The sequence below is a fragment of the Pongo pygmaeus genome, chromosome 13 (assembly GCF_028885625.2).
Source record: "Pongo pygmaeus isolate AG05252 chromosome 13, NHGRI_mPonPyg2-v2.0_pri, whole genome shotgun sequence".
NCBI lineage: Eukaryota > Metazoa > Chordata > Mammalia > Primates > Hominidae > Pongo > Pongo pygmaeus.
The window spans coordinates 17049855-17063513 of NC_072386.2; positions in this window are offsets into that span (position 1 = coordinate 17049855).

Sequence of the window (13659 nt, forward strand, 5' to 3'; positions counted from 1 at the left end):
CCAGCCAGGTATTAGACATATCCTTTCTAATAAAAGCCATGGAGAGAGAATTTACACAATAGAAATCAGCAAGTGCCACAAATCAGGGGTTTCATTCCTTTTGTTTTAGAGAGCCCATTTAGCTTCACACTACAAGCCTCATCCTTTAAAAATCAGTCCTTTATTTTCAGTTGAGATTTACATATGTTGAGCATAAGATGCCAGTATATATCCAAATAGATATGTCCACTATAACTATTTTAGTAATGGTGACAAGAAAATTTATCTTGGTCAACCATGGTTACAGGTAGAAAAATTTCTCCCCTTAATATTTATCTAAAAAAAACCTTTTATTAACAGGCTTGATGAGGTTAAACTTTATGTAAAATTAACTGCACACGTATAAAGTATACAATTTAACAAGCACAGGCACATACATACATCCATGAAACCAACACCACTCTCAAGGAGGGGAAATCATCCACCACACTCTCAAGTTTCCTTTGTCCTTTGGCAATGCTTGTTTTTGTAATCACTTTGTACCCACTCATTCTAAGGCAACTATTTATTTCTTTTCTGTCACTGTAGATTGGTTCAAATTTTCTAGAATTTCATAGAAATACAATTTTTACAGTATGTACTCTTTTTGTCTGCCTTTTTTCACTCACCGTATTTATTTATTTATTTTTTGAGACGGAGTCTCGCTCTGTCGCCCAGGCTGGAGTGCAGTGGCATGATCTCGGCTCACTGCAAGCTCTGCCTCCCAGGTTCATGCCATTTCTCCTGCCTCAGCCTCATGAGTACCTGCGACTACAGGTGCCCGCCACCACACCGGACTAGTTTTTTGTATTTTTATTAAAGGCGGGGTTTCACCGTGTGTAAGCCAGGATGGTCTCAATCTCCTGACCTCGAGGTCTGCCCGCCTTGGCCTCCCAAAGTGATGGGATTACAGGCATGAGCCACCACACCTGGCCACCGTATTTATTTTGAAATTAACTCATTTGCATTAATAGTTCATTCCTTTTAAATATTGGATTACTATTCCATTGGACGGTTATACTACAATCATGTATCTATTCAACAGTTGATGGACATCTAGGTTCATTGCTTATATTAAAAATAAAGCTGCCATAAACATTTGTGTACAAATAGTTCTGTGGACATTTGTATTTATTAGGCTTTTTATTCTGTAGTATTAATGCTTTGACATCTTGGTGCCTTACTGACTCACTGATATACTTTTTCTTCAATAGGAATGTAACCAAGTGAGTAATTAAGACAAAATGTGAAAGCAGTTTAATATTTTTCTAGTCTTACACAAGAATTTTTCTGTCTCATTTTTCAACTATAAGAAAAAGTACTAAAGATTAATTTATTCAAAAGTTGGAACTTTCTCCTTTATTTTTGCCAAAATATCACACCTGAAGGATTTTGTTGTTATAAATGTCGAGAGGTATGCATTTTTGTATTCGTATGAAATGTCATAGACATGAAATACTACATTCTAGGGAATATTTTAAAACAAATTATGACAGCTTTTCTAGCATTAACTATTCATGGCTATAAAAAATTAGCATTATCTTTGTGCTTGGCTGCTAAGCTTTATGTTGAGATAAACTACTTGTTACGTAGGAATGACAGCCAACTTACAATTAACATTTTTCATATCATATATTTGCTCAAGGGTATATTTTAACCAAAAATTATAATGCTTTTAATGTAGGTTTCAATTTTCTTCCAAAATGAACTAAAAGGGTTTTTTTTTTTTCTGGTAATCAGAAAAAGAGAATGTGATAAGTTTTATTTATATTGAGTAATAAATTATAGTAGGCAGGTGTTTGCTTGCTATCTGTCCTTCACTGACACATTAGTCAATTGATTCATGCATAATAAATTATCAGTTAATGTATTCTGGCCCACAACATACTCAAAATGCTTTAGACTGTGAAGATTCTTTCTATATTACCCTAAAAAAGCCATAGTCTAGGAGAAAAGGTACATGCCTCGGGCATGGCATTATATTCATAAAGAGATATGATTTTTAAAAAACTCCCTTTTTATGAAATTATTTTCTCTACTAAACTGTTATGAAAATGCTACCATTTTAACTAGAGAAAGAAAATCCAAATTTGAGAGAATGGACAATATTTTCTATTCAGTTTACTTAAAATCTACCTAAGATTTCTGAAACTTAGCTCAAATGACAATTTAAACCTAATACAAAAGGACAGATTCAAGGGCAGGAAGGATGAAGTACATGGGCCTTGAAGTCGGGAAAACCAAGAGTCTAACAGGCTTTTTCCAGCAAATGGGTAACATTAGAATGAGACATGTAGTGTAGTGGTGTGACCATGGTTCTCTGCAGCCTTGACCACCTGCACTCAAGCGATCCTTCTGCCTCAGCCTCTCGAGTAGTTGGTTGGAACTAAAGGCATGCACCACCATGCCTGGCTAACTTTTTAAAAAGTTTTTTATAGAGACAGGGTCTCGCTTTATTGCCCAGGTTGGTCTTGTACTCCTGGGCTCACACAATCCTTCCACCTGGTCCTCCCAAAGTTTTGGGATTACAGGCGTGAGCCACTGCACCTGGCCTGAGGTAGGTTTTTGTTTGTTTGTTTGTTTGCTTGTTTTGAGACGGAGTCTCGCTCTGTCGCCCAGGCTGGAGTGCAGTGGCGCGATCTCCACTCACTGCAAGCTCCGCCTCCTGGGTTCGCGCCATTCTCCTGCCTCAGCCTCCCGAGTAGCTGGGACTACAGGCGCCCGGCACCACGCCCAGCTAATTTTTTTGTATGTTTAGTAGAGACGGGGTTTCACTGTGTTAGCCAGGATGGTCTCGATCTCCTGACCTCGTGATCCGCCCGCCTCGGCCTCCCAAAGTGCTGGGATTACAGGCGTGAGCCACTGCGCCCAGCCTGGCCTGAGGTATATTTTTAAAAATAATTGGTCACCATAATGTAGAGCCTAATTAATGTGCTATCTGCTATAATCCATATGGATTTGAGGCATTTCTCTGCTAAAATGTACTAAAGTGAGCCAGAGCAAGCAGCAGCTCCTGCCTGCTAGAGGATCAGTCCCTGCCTTCTGTCCCTATGCCAGGCCTGAGCTAGCTCCTGCTGCTCTCACAGCCAGGTGACAACTCCATTTGCTGGAACCAACATGCAAATAAGTTGTTTTATTCAATCTACCAACTCTGCCACAGAAAATAAAAAGTTTATACTGTGTTCTTTCAGAATATGATTTTCTAAATTAATTCAACAAGAAATAAATAACAGAAATAGTTTACCACAACAAGTGATACCCTATAGTGACATTTGTTGTTGTACAGTCTCTATTATCTCTTAGAACCAAAAATACCCAGATATTGTGACCTAAAATCTAACCTTTCAAGATGCTTCAATAAAAGAATTAGCAATGGTCAAGTAAATGTAGTAACTGCTGCATTTCTACATTATTTTTGGAGATTTTAAATGTTTACCAGGTTAAGGGTTCAAAGAAAACTTTTGTTTCAAATTAGCGTTTACCAGATGTAATTGACTGTGGACACTTTTTACAGAAAATGTATTAGCACACACATGGTAGAATTAGTTCAGAAGAAAAGCACATCTGTAAGTAAATGTTCAGTACAAGCAGGCCTGATATGAAATACCTCATTTTATATCCAAACCTCTGGAATCAGTTAAAATCTGGAACTTGCTCATTTAGTCACTTTAATAACCTCTTTAAAGATCTACATTTTTTTTTAGAATTGCATCTATCACCCGTTAACTTTTGAAATCATTTTATACATTTTATATTTTAAAAATATGAGACCATTTATTTGTTTTTACCTACAGACCATGACATTCAAGGTTGCCTATGGCTGATCACCCACCCACTCCATCCCCACCGTTAACTGTCCTGGCCTCTTTGTCACTCTGTATTCTATATATTGGAGATCTATATCCATTATTTCAGTTTCCTGAACCCGCTGAGTTCTTCTATCAGTTGCCATTTCCTCTGCTTGGAATGTGTCCATTCCCTCTCTCTTTACAGGATGGGCTTCTATAAAGCCATCCATAAACCAGCATCATAGGACAGAATTTGAATTTTCAATGTGACATCAGCAAGATGGCAAAATAGGCATTTTCAGCACTCATCTTCTCACAGAAAAACCAATTTGAATAACCATCCATGAATGAAAACAACTTTGCAAGAGCTAAGGAATCCAGGTCAGAGATTATAGCACCTGGATAGAGTACAGAAATAAGAAAAGGCACACCGCATAAGGTAAGAAGGACAGTATTGCATTACCTGTGTGACATCTACCCCAAGCTTGCACATCACAGTACAGAGAGAGATACCTTCTACATGGGAAAAGGAAAGTGAAGTGAGTGCCTGACTTTCACATGGATTTTGGCACCAGACTCCTACCAGTGAATCTTGGCACAAAGCTGGTCCCATTGTTCCAGGCTACAGATCCACCTTCATGGTCTCAGGCACCAGACCTGTTCCCATGGAATCAGGTACCAGTGTGCCCTAATACCAGTGTGCCTAATGCCAGACTGATCCCTGTGGTCTCAATATGTGGCTCATTTTCATAGACTTAGCTTCCAGGCTCACCCCAGCACCAGTTCAGCTTCCAGGCTCGTCCCAGCACCAGGTCAACCTTTGCATCCCCAAGCTGCAGGCCAATACCTGCACCAGGTTAGCCTCTGTGGCCCCAAGATCTAGACCAGCCCTTGTGGCCTCCAGGCCCCAGGCCAGCTCACATGACCTCAGGCAACAGGCCCATCCAGAGCCATGCTGGCACCCACACCTTCAAGCTCCAGGATGGCCCCTGCAGCTCCAGGCTCCAGCATAAGGCCAACCCCTATGGACCCAATTCCAGGCCTGTTTTCATGGTCTTAGGTACTAGGCTTTTCCCAATGGAATCAGATATGAGGCCTGTCTCAGCTGACCCTAGGGCCCAGCTGCTGCCATAGATTCTATACTGAACCCAGCCTCATAAACTCAGGTTCTGGGCCCACCCAGTACCAGAATAGCCCCTATGAACTCAGGCTTAAGGCCCATCCCAGTGCCAGATTGGCCTTATGGACTCAGGCTCCAGGCCTATCCCTGAAGACCAAGTCTACTCTAGTGGGCTCTGGAACCAGGCCAGTCCCCTCAGACCCAGGAGCCAGTCCACGCCCACAGACCCAGGATCCAGACCCACCCATGTAGACCCATGCTCATAGTCCACTGACTGGACTGGGGCTATAGGCCTGCCCCCGTAGGCCAAGGCACCAGGCCAACCCTTGTGGACTCAAGAGCCAGGCCCACATGCCCACTGACCCAGGCACCAGGCCAGCCCACTAACATAATCCCACCCACGGACCTTGCCAGTTGGCATTCCCAGAATCTCTGGACAAGCTGACTGGTAAAAGGATTTCCCACTGAAGTGTCTGTAAAGAGTGTAAGAGGTGCCTACTTCTTCAAATATGAATACACCAAGGCAAGACCACAAGGAACATAAATAATCAGGGAAACATGACATCACAAAAAGAATGTAATACCCATAACCAATCTAAAGAAATGGAGATCTATGAACTTCCTGAAGAAGAATTCAAACTAATTGGCTTGAAGAAGCTCAATGAACTACACAAGGAGACACAGCCAACCAAACAAAATCAGGAAAACAATGTGTGAATAAAATGAAAAGTTCAACAGAGAGAAAACATAAAAAATAACCAAACAGAAATTCTGAAGCTGAAGAACATAATGACTGAACTGAAAAATTTCAGAGATCTTCAATAGCAAACTTGATAAAGCAGCAGAAAGAGGCAGTGACCTCAAACACGGCTTATTTGAAGTTAACCAGTCAGAGGAACCAAAGAAAAAAAGAATGAAATGAGTGAAGAAAACCGACAGGATTTATGGGCCACCATCAAGCAAACCTAATATGCATTAAGAAAGTCCTAGAAGGAACAGAGAAAGAGAAAGAGGAAAAAGGCTTCTTTAAGAAAATAACAGAAAATTTCCCAAATCTGGAGAAGTAAATGAAAATCCAGACCAATGAGTTCAAAGAATTTCAAATAAATTAAACATAAAGAGATCATCACCAAGACACTGTATAATCAAGTTGAAAACTTTTCCTCTAACATCAGGAACAAGACAAGGATGCCCACTCTTACCACTTTTATTCGACATACAAATGGGTGTCCTAGTCAACAAGAAGAAGAAATAAAAGGTATCCAGTTTGGAAAGAAAGACGTTAAGTTGTCTCTCTTTGCAGATGACATGATCTAATATATAAAAATCCCTAACACATACTTAGAAATAAATTTGATAAATAAATTTAAAAATTAAAAAAATAAATTTAATCAATAAGGTAAAAGGTATATACACTGAAAACTATAAAATATTGATGAAAGAATTAAATAAGACACAAATAAATGAAACAATATCCTGTGATAATGGATTGAAAGAATTCATATTGTCAAAATGTTCATACTACTCACCATGATCTACAGATTCAATGAAATATTTATCTAACTTCCAATGGCATTTTTCAAAGAATTACAAATAACAATGTTAAAACTTATATGGAGGCCCGGCGCAGTGGCTCACGCCTGTAATTCCAGCACTTTGGGAGGCCGAGGCAGGCGGGTCACCTGAGGTTGGGAGTTCGAGACCAGCCTGACGAACATGAAGAAACCCTGTCTCTACTAAAAAAAAATAAAAAATTAGCCGGGCATAGTGGCGCATGCCTGTAATCCCAGCTACTCAGGAGGCTGAGGCAGGAGAATTGCTTGAACCCAGGAGGCGGAGGTTGCGGTGAGCAGAGGTTGCGCCATTGCACTCCAGCCTGGTCAACAAGAGCAAAACTCCATCTAAAAAAAAAAAAAAGACAAAACATGTACGGAACCACAAAAGATCCCAAATAACCAAAGCAATTTTAAGCAAGAAGAACAAAACTGAATGAATTATATTACCTGATTTTATAATATATTACAGAGTTATAGCAATCAAACATGATGGTATTGGCATGCATCAGAGGTATAGACCATTTAACAGAACAGAGAGCTCAGAAATAAATCCATACAATTACAGTAAATTGATCTTTAACAAATGTGCTAAGAACCCAGAATGGAAAACATAGTCTCTTTAGCAAAAGGTGTAGGAAAAACTGGGTATCTACATGCAGAAGAATGAAATTGGACCCTTGTCTCACACCACACCTAAAAATCAACTCAAAATGTATTAAAAACTTCAACACCCAACAATGTAAAAATACTGGGGGAAAACCTTATTAACATTATTCTGTGGAATAAATTTTTGGATATGACTCCAAAAGCACAGGCAACAAAAGCAAAAATAGACAAATGGGATTACATCAAACCAAAAAACTTCTTCATAGCAAAGGCGATAATCAACAAAGTGAAGAAACAACTTATAGAATGGGAGAAAATATTTGCAAGCCATACATTTGGTAAGGGGTCAGTATCCAACATATATGCTAAAATCAAGCAACTCAATTTCAAGAAAACAAATAACCCAGTTTTAAAAATGGGCAAGGGACTTAAGTAGACATTTCTCCAAAGAATATATCTATTTGGCCAACAAGTGTATGAAAAAATGATCAAAATCACTAGTCATCAGAAAAAAATGTAAATCAAACCACAGTGAGGTGTAATTTCATACATCTAGAATGGCTGTTATAAAAAAGATTAAAGATAAGTGTTAATGAAGGTGTGGAGAAATGGGAACCCTTGTACACTGTTGGCAAGAATGTAACTTAGTACCCCCATTATGGAAAACAGTGTAGGTTTCTGTGATGACTGGTTCTTCCAAAACAGCTTTCTCAAAAAATTAAAAATAAACTACCGTATCATTAAGCAATACCACTAGTGGTTATATAGCCAATGGAAATGAAATCACTATCTCGAAGAGATATCTGCACTCCCATATTCAATACAACATTATTCATAATTGTTAAAATATGGAAACAACCTGAGTGTCTGTCAACAAGTCACTGGATAAATAAAATGTAGTATATGTGTACCATGGAATATGATTCGGTCTTGGAAAAGAAGGAAATCCTCTCATTTGTGACAATGGATGAATCTGGAGGACATTATAGCGAGTGAACTAAACCAGGCACAGAAACACAAATACTGAATGATCTTACTTATAGATGCAATCTAAAAAGGAAGAAAAAAAATGTGAAACCTACAGAAGTAGACAGTAGGATGATAGTTACCAGGGGACAGAAGATGGGAAAAATGGGGAGATGTTGGCTGAAGGGTACAAAGTTTCTGTTATACAGGATAAATAATTTCTGGAGATTTTATTTACAGACTATAGTTAATACTGTATTATATACTTGGAATCTGCTGAAAGCAGATCTCAAATGTTCTCACCACACACACACACCCCCCCCCCCCCCCCACACACACACAAATGGTGACTATTCGAGGTGATGCATATGTTCATTAGCTTGGTAGTGGTACCATTTCACAATGTATATGTATATCAAAACATCAGATTGTATACCTTTTTTTGTTGCTTGTTTTGTTTTGAGACAGAGTCTTTTTTGTTTTTTGTTTTGTTTTGAGACAGAGTCTCACTCTTGTGGCCCAGGCTGGAGTGCAGTGGCGAGATCTCGGCTCACTGCAGCCTCCCTCTCCTGGGTTCAAGCAATTCTCCTGCCTCAGCCTCCTGAGTATCTGGGATTACAGACACCCGCCACCACTTTCCTCATGCCAAATGCCTGCCATGTAGGTATTACACCATTGTAACAGACAGAGCTACATGCAGTCATCCCAGGAAACAAGTCATGCTCAAGCTGGCCTACCTCAAGAGGTTCTAAGGTGACTGTTAGAGGAGATATGGGCATGGGACCTGGACAGGGAAAAAGAGCAGCTGAATAATGTTAAAAGTGGTGGTAACTAGGGTAGGATGCAATAGTCCACACTAGTTATTTGTGTAAATTTTATATTACAATTTTAAATTCAATACCTTTCCTCCTCTGCACCTACAACTTGGCAATGACTGATTTTTTAATGTTTCTAGAATTTTGCCTTTTCCAGAATCCCTCATCATTAAAATCATACAGTATATCATCTTTTCAGACTGGCTTCTTTCACTGAGCAATGTGCGTTTAAGGTTTTGCCATGTATTTTCATGGCTTGATAATTAACTTTTTTATTGCTGACTAATATTTCAGTGTGTACATACCAACTTTGTTTACCCTTACACAATTTGAATGACGATTGGTTCCTTCCAATTTTTGGCAGTTATGAATCAAGCTGCAATAAGCATTTATATGCAGCTTTTGTGTGGACATGTATTTTCAACCCATTTATGTAAATACCTAGGAGTGAAATCGTTGAATTATTTGGCAAGACTCAAACTGTGTTCCAAAGTGGTTGCATCATTTTGCATTCCCACCAGGAATGAATGACAGCTTCTGGCGCTCCACATCCTTGTCAGAAATTGGTATTGTCAGGGTTTTTTTTATTGTAGCCATTCTAATAGGTGTATAGCATCTTGATACTGTTTTAATTTGTAATTAACTAATGACATATGATGTTGAGCAACTTATAAATGTTTATTTGCCATGTGCATAACATCTTTGGTGAGATATCTATTCAGATCTTCTGTTTCCTTTTTTTAATTTTAAGAGTTTTTATATATTTTGGACATCAATTATTTATCATTTATGTGTTTTGCAAAAATGTTTCCTAATTTTTTCCTCTCCATTCTCTGAATAGTCTCAGCAATTTTTAATTTTAATGAAATTCACCTTTTTAAAAAATTTATGGATCGAGGATTCAGTGTTGGATGTAAAAAGTCGCTGCCAAATAAAAAGTCACCTATGCTATAATCTCAGCTACTCCACAGGGTAAGGCAAGAGGATTACATAAGCCCAGGAGCTCAAAGCTGCCGTGAGCCACGATAGCGCCAACCACACTCCAGCCTGGACGACAGAGCGAGATCTCAACTCAAAAAAAAAAAAAAAAAAAGTCATGTAGCTCTTCCCCTGTGTTATCTTAGTTATCTTATAGGAATTTTATAGTTTTTCATTTTAATTTTGGTCTGTGATACATTTAAATTAATTTTTGTAAAATGTACAAAGTCTGTGTTTAGATTCGATTTTTTTTGGTATGTGAATGTCCAGCTGTTCCAGCATAAATTCTTGAAAAGATTTTTTGTCCATTGACTTTCTCCTGCTACTTTGTCAAAGATCTGTTGACTATGGTTGTGTGCATCTACTTATGAACTCATTATTCTGTTCTTTTGACCTATTTGTCTATACTTTCACTAACACCACTCTGTCTAGATGACTAGCTTTATAGTAAGTCTTGAAGATGGGTGGTATATGTTCTCTGATGGTGCTATTTTCCTTCAACATTGTGTTGACTATTGTAGGTCTTTTGCCTTCTCATATACATTTTAGTCTCAGTCTCACAGTATTCACAAAATAACTTGTGAGGATTTCAATTGGGGGATTTATAGATCAAATTGGGAATTAACAATATTGAGTTTTCCTATACATGAACATGGAATGTTTCTCAATTTGTTGAATCTTCTTTGACTTTTTTGATGAGTTGCATAGTTTTCCCCTTATAGATCTTGCTCACATTCTGTTAGTATTTCTTTTTCTTTGATGCTAATGTAATCGGTATTGTTTTTAATTTCAAATTCCAATTGATCATTACTAGCATAAAGAAAAGCAGTTGACTTTCATATATTATACATGTATCTTGAATTCTTGCTATAATCATGTAGTTCCAGAATTTTTTTCTTTTGTTGATTCTTTGAGATTTTCTGCATAGACAACATTATCATCTGTGAACCAAGAGAATTTTATATAGTCCTTCTTAATCTGTATACCTTTTCTTTTCTTGTCTTGTCTGTTTGCATTAGCTTGGTCCACTGGTATGACTTGAATAGAAGTACTGACGGAAGACACCCTTGCCTTGTTCCTGATCTTAGCATCTTTGCAGGAAAGCATTTATTCTCACCATTAATTATGATATTAGTTGTAGGGTTTTTTTTTTACAGATGTTCTTTTTGAGGTTGAGGATATTCCTCTCCATCTTAGTTTGCTGAGAATTTTAAAATCATGAATGGATGTTGGATTTTGTCAAATTCTTTCTCTGCCTCCATGGATATAATCAGTATGAACATATGGTTCATTTTCTTCAGCCTGTTGATATGATGGGCTGCATTAAATGATTTTCAAATGTTGAGTCAAACTTGTAAAGCAGTACATTTTCCCTGACCCCTTCGTGGGTAGGAACTGGAGTGCATGAGTGCCTGCAGGGGCGAGCTCTATTCACTTGCTGCTCCACCCCTCGCCAGAGGGGGAGCGCAGGTGAGTAGGTGTAGGAGCTGGGGCAAGTGCTTTTGGGCACCAGCAAGAGTAAACTCTGTACTGACCCTGTGGCAGCATCTAGGGGAGGGTGCCTGCGACCCCTGAACCCCCAGAGAAAGTGTTACAGTGCCCTTTTAGCTTTGCCATTCATGGAGGGCTGAAGTGTTAACAGCTCAGTGGATGGTCAGTGTGACACCCTTTTGCACCCACACTTAGGGCACCTGAGTTCTTGTCTGACATCCAGGAGGAATGAGGTTGCACAAAGAAATTGAAGATGGTAAATGTGGGGGATTTTATTGCCGTTGAAAGTGGCTCTCAACAGGAAGGGGAGCTGAAAAGGGGTCAGAGCAGGAAGGTAATCTTCCCCTGGAGTCTGGCTGTCCCCAGCTGACTCTTCTCCAAAGCTATGCCATCAAGCTGCTTCTCTCTAATGACCCTCTGAAGTCAAGCTGCTTCTCTCCAACGTCTAGCCATAGTCTCCGATGCCCAGCTGCATCTCCTCTTTCTGCCGGCTGAGCTCTGGGGTTTCTATAGGCACAGGATGGGAGGTGGAGCCATGGGTGGTTTAGGAAAAGGCAACATTTGAGGGGGAAAACAGGGATGTAAGTTCTCACTTTGGGCTGTGGTCCAGAGGCTTTTTGGCTTGAGGGCCCCACCCTCTTCTGCCCAGAATTTCCCTGTATCCTGTCCCTATCACTTGTATGCTCAGAATAAATCTCCCTTAGTCATGGTGTATAATTCTTTTCACACAGTGTTGGATTCAGTTTGCTATTTTTTTTCCAGCTTTATTGAAGTGTAACAAATACGAATTTACATATACTCAAAGTACATAGTGATTTGGTGTATGTACACATTGCAAAATATTTACCATAGTCAACATAATTAACATAACCATCATTTTATATAGTTACCATTGTGTGTGTGTGTGCTGTTTCCTAAATTTTTGTGTGTGTTTTTTAGTTTTTAGACTTCTTAAAATCTTATTTTTAATGTATAAATAACAGTTGTATATATGTGTGGGATACAATGTGATGTTCTGATATATGTTTACATTGTGAAATGAATAAGTCATGTTTAACAAATTCATCAAGGCAATAGAATATTGCAGGAGAGGAGACAGACTGAGCTTAACCCTGAATACAGCATGGGCAGGTGGGAATTTATAGCTATGGAGCAGTGTGGGAGTCAGTGGATAAAAAGTTACTAAGAGGAAGGAAATATTAGGGGTGAGGGGGATTCTGGTTAAATCTGCTGAAGCCAGATGGGGGTGATCAGACCTCACCTGGGGGACAATGGAAGATGCAGACCCTGATTTCATATGGAGGATGATCAGATATCCAGCATGGGGGTGCTTGCTAAATTGACTTAGTGGGAATTTTTGCTAAAACTGGATTTTACAAGGCATACATAGATGGGCCTAGGAGAAGGTTCGGGATGCTGACTGACTAAGGTTTCACCAAGCAATCTTTGTCAATACCAACAAACAAACCCCAAACCCAAGAGGCTTAAAACTTAAAGTTTATTTACCATTTTGATTATTACACATTCTGCAATCATCAGCATAGAAGAATATTAAGTTAGGGATAGCTAAGGGCATTATGACTTGTTTCTAAATTGTGACCATCAAGTCCCTCCAAATCTCTAATAAATCTGATAAATTCATGAATCAAAGCTATTCTTTGCTGAGAAAAAAATGGTATAGTAAAATGTACAAGTTTGATAGAAAAAGCAGATTTTGATTTAAATCAGAAAAGAAACTTTTAAAAAATTAAATATGCTTTCAATTTTACCCAAGGAAACCACACAGGTTACTGCTGCATGCAGAGTGCCAGGCACATGATCCAAAGCTACTGAGACAGCAACCACGTTGTTTCATTTATTTTAAAATATGTATAATCTGGAAGAGGGGTAGATGCGTCCAGAAAAAAAAAAAGGCTTGGCTTGTTCCAGTGAAAATAATAGAGATTTTATTAAAATAAATATTTTACCTGAATGACTTGGACAATTTGCAAAATTTTTGTTTGAGGGTGATTAAGTGGGTTGCTTTTCGACCAGCTCTCTTTATTTAATGCCAAATGTAAGATCATTTATTTGCTATTCATGAACGACCAAAAATAAAACACTCTAATTGCAAATATTGGAATGTAAAATGCTTCCTCTTGGTTGGATAATGGAGGATGGGGAGGCTTTCATTTTGCTATTTAAATGAAGCTTTATTCATTTATCTTTATTTTCGGCCTTCATGACTCAATTATAATTACGATCATGTATAATTTTGAATATTCATACAACGAATTTTTTTTTTTGAGGCAGAGTACCGCTCTGCCACCAGGCTGGGGTGC